The sequence below is a fragment of the Pipistrellus kuhlii genome, unplaced genomic scaffold (genome assembly GCF_014108245.1).
Source record: "Pipistrellus kuhlii isolate mPipKuh1 unplaced genomic scaffold, mPipKuh1.p scaffold_m20_p_76, whole genome shotgun sequence".
Taxonomy (NCBI): domain Eukaryota; kingdom Metazoa; phylum Chordata; class Mammalia; order Chiroptera; family Vespertilionidae; genus Pipistrellus; species Pipistrellus kuhlii.
The window spans coordinates 537,094-544,584 of NW_023425580.1; the positions used below are offsets into that span (position 1 = coordinate 537,094).

The 7,491-nt window shown below is 37.3% G+C and overlaps 1 pseudogene; it reads right to left on the bottom strand.

Annotated features, from left to right (window-relative positions):
• Positions 1–372: 372 nt before the first annotated feature.
• LOC118710545 lies at positions 373–7,172 on the bottom strand (annotated as a pseudogene).
• Positions 7,173–7,491: the final 319 nt, after the last annotated feature.

A 7,491-nucleotide genomic window follows, 5' to 3' on the forward strand; every position in this document is an offset into this window, starting at 1 on the left:
CTGCACTGCACACCCCATGTACACAGATGAGAAACCACACAGCTGCTGGTAGCCAGTGGATCCTGGCTGCCCTGTGTTGGCTTGGCACATGAATACATGCAAACAAAGCAAGGAGCTTTCAAGGGCTTCACCAGTTAATTTTGGTAAAAAGAGAAAACAAACAAAATGCTAAATTCATAGTAGATTAAAAGCCACTGAAGTGAAAACCATGTATTTCTCAGTAGGGAAAGAGACTACAATTACAATGTTTTTTCTCTTTTTAAGTCTCTGCCATTCTCTCCCCCAACTCAGACCAAAGTTCATAGCAGCATAACACAAAGTCCTTTGTCTGCCAGTGTTCTCTGCTGTGGGATCAGAGTTCACAGCTCAAGTTCATTTCGTCTGGAGAATCTAGGGAGGATGCTCACTGTCTTCCTCCAGGCTCAGGGCACTGGCTTCCTCCTTCAGGCGCCACCCACAGTCCCCCACTGGTCTGTGCAGGCCAGTCTCGTGGGAGATGCAGGAGATGCAGCTGTGCTGTAGGTCTGATTTACCAAGGGGCAGTCATGAGAGGCAGAGTCTAAGATATAACTGGTTGTCTCCATGCTGCCATCCAACTTGTGCTGCTTCCTGAGGGCACTTGCAGCTCTCCCGGAGGTCCAGGTTGTACATGTACAAGTACTCATCAGATGCTCCCACCAGCAGTTGGGAGATCTTCTGAATTGTGGTCAGGGAGCAGATGTTCTTGTGGCTGCAGAATGGCAGGCAGATCGTGGCGAAGGCCCTGCCCTGGTTGAACATCTCTGTGACCTGGGAGGGCAGGTAGCTGGTGTAGGCTTGGAGCACCTTCCCGAAGTAGGCAGTCCAGGTTGTGGGCTCTTCCTATGGCTTTTCCTTCACAGTCTCAGGGTTGAAGATGTGCACAGTCTCTGTGTTGCTGGAAGTGGAAAGGAACATGCCATCCATGCTGAAGGCCAGCGAGCAGATGCTCACACACCTCTCAACTCCTCTCTAGAACTCAAATAGCTTCTGTCCCTCTGGAATGTAAAACACCCTAATCACGGTCCCCTTCTTGGAAGCAATGGTATTGAAAGCCAGCGCTACTAAAGGACTATCATGAGCAGGGATCATGTTGGCAGCTCTCAAGTTAATGGTGTAGAAGACCCCCACCTCTCTGATGGTGGCACTGCCAGGGTAGTTCAGGTAGCAGTTGTCATTGTTGTGCAAAGGTCTGTGAGTTTGGGTGTCTCCTGGATGGTGTGCAGCACCTTCATGTTCAAATATAGTGGATGTACAGAGATTCCTCCAGGCACATGATGAGCCTCTGCCTGTTCAGCTTCACAGCCAGGATGGTGTTGGAGTAGCTATACTTGTAGATCTCAGTTCCTTCTTAAAGTAGCAAACTGTTAGCTGCCAAGGAGCTTTAAGGCTGACAATGGCCACCAAGCGGCTTGAGAACAATCTTTCCATGATGCACACATCTTCAGTATCAGTGCATTCAGAGATCTGTTCCAGCTTATCCACAGAAGAAAGGGAGAAAAATTTATAACTGGGATTACTCTTTCTAACTCTTTGAGCTGTAGGGTTAGATAATTTATTACTATTGTTTCTTGTTTTTTTTAGATAGGCTTGTAGAGCTATGAACTTCCATCATAAGACTGCTTTCATGGTGTCCCATTGATTTTGGATTGTTGTATTTACATTGTCATTTGGTACCATGATGCTTTTTATTTCATCTATGCTCAATTAATATTTGACAAAGGAGGCAAGAGCATAAAATGGAGTCAAAGCAGACTCATTAATAAATGGTGCTGGGAAATTTGGACAGATAGATACAAAAAAAATGAAAATAGATCACCAACTTACACCATACACAAAACAAACTCAAAACGGCTAAAGGACTTGAATGTTAGACGGGAAACCATAAAAAAAAAAAATCAAGAGTCAATAGGCAGCAAATTAGCAGACATATGTTGCAGCAATATCTTTATAGACACAGGTCCTAAGGCAATGGAAACTAAATGACTACATCAAAATTAAAAGCTTCTGCACAGCAAAAGGAACCATCAACAAAACAACAAGAAAGCCCACTGCTCGGGAGAACATATTTCCTAATGGTATTTCTTATAAAGGCTTAATCTCCAACATTTATAGAGTACTCATACAACTTAACAAAAGGAAGATGAGCAATCCAATAAAAAAAAATGGCTAAAGGATGTAAATAGACACTTTTCGAAAGAGGAGATACAGAAGTCTGAGAAACATATGAAAATATGCTCAAAGTCACTAATCACCTGAGAGATGCAAATCAAAATAATAATGAGATACCATCTCATACCTGTCAGGATGGCTATCATCAACAAGTCAACAAAAAAACAAGTGTTGGAGAGGATGTGGAGAAAAAGGAACCCTCATGCACTGCTGGTGGGAATGCATACTGGTGCAGCTACTGTGGAAGACAGTATGGCGTTTCCTCAAAGTTAAAAATGAAACTCCCATTTGACCCAGTAATCTCACTTCTATATCCCAAGAAACCAGAAACACCAATCTGAAAGGATATATATCCCCTTATGTTCATAGCAGCACAATTTACAGTAGCTAAGATTTGGAAACAGCCTAAGCACCCATCAGCAGATGAGTTGATTAAAAAACTATGGTACATGTACACAATGGAATACTATGCCGCTATAAAAAATGGAGGAACTTTTACTATTTGCAACAACATGGATGGAACTGGAGAATATTATGCTAAGAGAAATAAGCCAGTCAGAGAAAGTTAAATATCACATGATCTCTCACTCAAATTTGGGATATAATGATCAACATAATTTGATGAACAAGAATAGATCAATCTAGAGACAAAAGATAGGGGAGACGAGGTTAGAGAGCAACCAAAGTACTTGTATGCAGGCATATTAGCATAACCAATGGACACAGACACTGGGGCAGTGGGGTCTTGCCTGGGGTGAGAATGGTTGGGGGGGTCAATTGTGGAAAAAGGAGCACATGCAAACCTTTAGACAATAAAACAAAACCATAAATTTTTGGTTGTTAATTTTGTATCCTGCTACATGGCCAAATTCACTTATTACTAGTAAGTCTAGTAGTTTTTTTATGGAGTTCTTCTGGTTTTCTATGTATAGTATCATGTCATCTGCGAATAAGGACAGTTTTACTTCTTTTTCTGTTTGGATGCCTTATATTTCTTGTCCTTTGATTTCTATATCGAATTGGAGTTGTGAAAGTGGGCATCCCTGTCTTGTTCCTGTCTTAGGGTAAATGTTTTTAGATATTGCCCATTGAGTATGATGTTCGCTGTAGGTTTGTCATATAAGGCTTTTATTATGTTGAGTATGATCCATCTAGTCTCACTTTGCTGAGAGTTTTTATCAAGAAAGCATGATGGATTTTTTCGAACCCTGTTTTTCTGTATTCATTGATATGATTGTTATTTTCGTCTCTCAATTTGTTTATGTGATATATCATGTTTATTGATTTGGGGATATTGTACCATCTGTGCATCCCAGAAATAAATTCCACTTGGTCATGGTATATGATCTTTCTAATGTAGTGCTGGAGCCGATTTGCTAGAATTTTGTTGGGGATTTTAGCATCTGTGTTCATCAAAGATATTGTTCTGTAGTTCTCTTTCTTTGTGATGTCATTATCTGGTTTTTGAATTAGGGTAATGCTGGCTTCATAAGAAAGAGTTTGAAAATGTGCCTTCCTCTTGAATTTTTTGGAATAGTCTGAGGGTGATAGGTTTTAGTTCTTCTTTGAATGCTTGGTAGAACTCCTCTGTAATGCCATCTGGTCCAGGGCTTTTGTTTGCTGTAAGATTTTTGATTACAGCTTCAATGTCTTCAGTAGTTATAGGCATATTCAGGTTTTTTATTCTTCCTGATTGAGTTTTGGAAGCTTGTATTTTTCTAAGAATCTATCCATTTCATCTAGGTTGTCCAGTTTGTTGGAATAATATTATTCATATTATGCTTTCATTACCCTTTATATTTCTATGTTACTTCATCTCTTTTATTTCTGATTTTGTTTATTTAAGTCTTCTTACTTTGTTTCTTGATGAGCTTTCCTAGAGGTTCATCAATCTTGTTTATCCTTTCAAAGGACCAGCTCTTGGTTTTGTTTTTTGTTGATCTTTTTTTTTTTTTCTTCTTATCTTAATCATTTCCTTCCTTTTGCTTACTCTAGGTTTTCTTGTTTCTCTCTTTCTAATTCTTTGAGTTTTTTTTTTTTGTTTTTTGTTGTTTTTTTTTAAAGTAAGCCTGTAGAACTGTGGACTATACTCTCAAGACTGTTTTCACTATGTCCCATAGATTTTGGATTATTGTGTTTTCATTGTCATTTGTTACCAGGATGATTTTTATTTCTTCTTTGATCTCTTTGATAACCCAATTATTTAGCCTCCAATTGTTTGACTTTTTTTTCATTTTTTTTATTTTAGTTGATTTCTAATTTCTAGCCAATGTGGTCTGAGAATATGCTTGATATGATTTCTGTCTTCTTGAATTTGAAAAAACTTTGCCTGTGTCCCAATATGTGGTTTGTCTTAAAAAATGTCCCATGTGTACTTGAGAAGAATGTATATTCTGTAGCTTTGGGGTGAAATGTTCTGAATATGTCAATTAAGTCCATCTGATATAGTAAGTCATTTAGGAATGATGTTTCTTTGCTGATTTTTTGTTTAGAGGATTAATCCAGTGGTGTTAATGAGGTATTAATGTCCCCCACCATGACTGTATTCTGTCAATCTCTCCCTTGATATCTTCCAGAAGTTCTTTTATGTAATTGGGTGCTCCTATATTGAGTGCTTATATAATTATCAGAGTTAGATCCTCTTTTGAATTGATCCTTTTAGTATTATGAAGTGGCCTTTCTTATCTCTTGTTATGGTCTTCACTTTGAAGTCTATAGTGTTCTATCCATTATTAAAAGAAGGGTATTGAAATATATGTGTTATTATTTCTAATTATTTCTTTAGTCTATTGATGTTTGCTTCATATAATTAGATACTCTGAAGTTAGTTGCATATATATATTTGTAAGTTTTATATGTTCCTTGTAATTTGACCATTCTATCCCATTGTATAATGTAGTACTTGGTCTCTTGTGACAGTTTTTATTTAAAGACTATTTTTGTCTGGTATACTAGTAAGTAGGATCAATGTGTTCTGTTTCATTTACCATTTGCATGAAATATTATTTTCCATCCTTTCACTTTCAGCCTGTATAAGTCCTTAAATCTAAATTGAGTCAGTCCCCTGTAAACAATATATATAGGATTTTGATTTCATTTCAATCCATTAAACCATTTTATGTCATTTGATTGGGGATTTAAAGTTATTTATTTATTTATTTATTTATTATCATTTGAAGTATTTGAAATAGTGGTATATATGTCTCCTTTTTTCCCCCCATTGACCTCCCCCAGGTCTCCCCTAAGCCCTAACCTCACCTGCCCCCCAATACCCCAGTGTCATGTATCCATTGGTTAAGCTTATTTGCGTGTGTACAAGTCCTTCGGTTGATCTCTTACAGCCCCCCCGCCCCTCTCTCCCAACCTTCCCTGCCTTCCCACTGTAGTTTGGCAGTCTGTTCAATGCTTCTTTGCCCCTGTATCTATTTTTAACCCATTTCTTTCCTTTAAAAAAATCTTGCCTCTGCAGACTAGAAATAAGCATATAATAACAAAAAATGTTTGAATCCCAATTTCAATGTCCAACAGTTCTGAGTCCCCAATTCAATGTCAAACAATTCCTTATGTGTACATGTCAGCAATGATATCTGGATGGTGGGCACATGGTGGCAATGCAGGTCTGACCCTCTCTGGTTTGGTCCTAGGCAACCTGCAGCTACACATAGCTGCTGACTGCCAGCATGGCAAGGCGTCGTCAGCGTCTTTCATCTCTGGACTGTTTCTCCTCTTGTCTTCATGGTTGGAGCAGACCTGTCAATTCCTCTCTGTTGCAGGAATCCATATGGTCTTGGAGTTGTTTTCTGAAAATATACAAACATATTCTCGACCAAAATTGATAAAGGAATCTTTTCTATATAATTGATTTGGGATCCTTTTTATTTTTACCCAAACAATTTTCCTTTGTCTTATTTAGACAAAATGTGTGTTTTTCATTGGTGTCTTGCTATTAGAATTACAAATGAAAATTAATTTTGTAAAGTAAAAATTTTCTAGATGTAATTTATTTATAGGATATTTTTCCTTACATGATATTACCCTACTATCTGCCCCCCTTTTTTGATTAATGGAGGTTTTTATAAATTTTATAATGCAATCTTGAAAACTTTAAATTTTAATTTTTTTGCACAAAAATATGATTTGGCTCATTGCATGTTCAGCAATTTTACCATAAGATGAACTACCAATAAAAAATTTAGTTACTACTTTAGGGACAGCTTTTTGTCCAATACAATTAAATTTTCTTGAATATTAACTTATTTCAATTAGCCCATTTAAATTACCATATTTTCCGGCATATAAGACGACTTTTGAAACGAAAAAAGGTCAACCAAAAATCGTGGGTCATCTTATACGCCGAGTATACCCCAAAAAACATCTCGATATGCCGCTAAACGAGCTCACAATGCTCCTCTGCCTAGAAAAACCTCTTATCATCCCAGTCAGTCACAAACAAGCGTTTTCTGCAAGTTCTTCATGTAATTTTCTTTCCAGATGATGCCATCATTGTAAATGTTCTCTTTTGGATTTCTTGTTTCTCGGTCAAGTTCATGGCATTGCCATTTGTGAAGAGACCTTCCATTTATCATATCAATGTACTGTATATTACGGTATGTTCGAAAAATGTCATTCATTAAAATTTTAATTAAAAAAAGAACTGGTGTTTCCTCGGAAGTGGGGGGTAGTCTTATACAGCGAATATAGGCCAAAACCTATGTTTTAACTGTAAAATTAAGGGGTCGTCTTATACACCGGAAAATACGGTAATCTGAAAACTTGATTACTATTTTACTATCAAATGTAATACTCTACCAACAAACTTAGTTTACCATGTAAATATTAGTGGAAAGGGTTATTTACATTATTGAGTAGGCCCTGAACATTCCTGGTGCTAGGCTAGATTTAGATATAGGGCAGCTGCTGTTGGCCAATTCTCTGTTACTTTTGTCCCGATCTGAGTTGGGCGTGGGAAGCAAAGCAGCCATGGTGGGAGGAGATCTCCCTCTGAAGGGGTGAGGGTTCAGGCCCCTGAATTCATTTATTTTTAAGTGAATATCTGTAGGGGAGAACTTACTATTTTCATTCTGTTAACATTTTCTTACTTGTAGCTCTTTTATTCATCCTTTCTTATTGTCTTCCCTTTTTAAATTGATATTTTAATTACATGCTTTCATTCCTTTATGATTTTTTTATTGTTGTTTTTTTGTGGTTAGGATGAGGTTGTATAAAATATATTTTTGTTTTAACAGTCTCTTTAAGCTGATAATGCAAATACATTATACTCTTCTTTTTCTGTTCCCACAG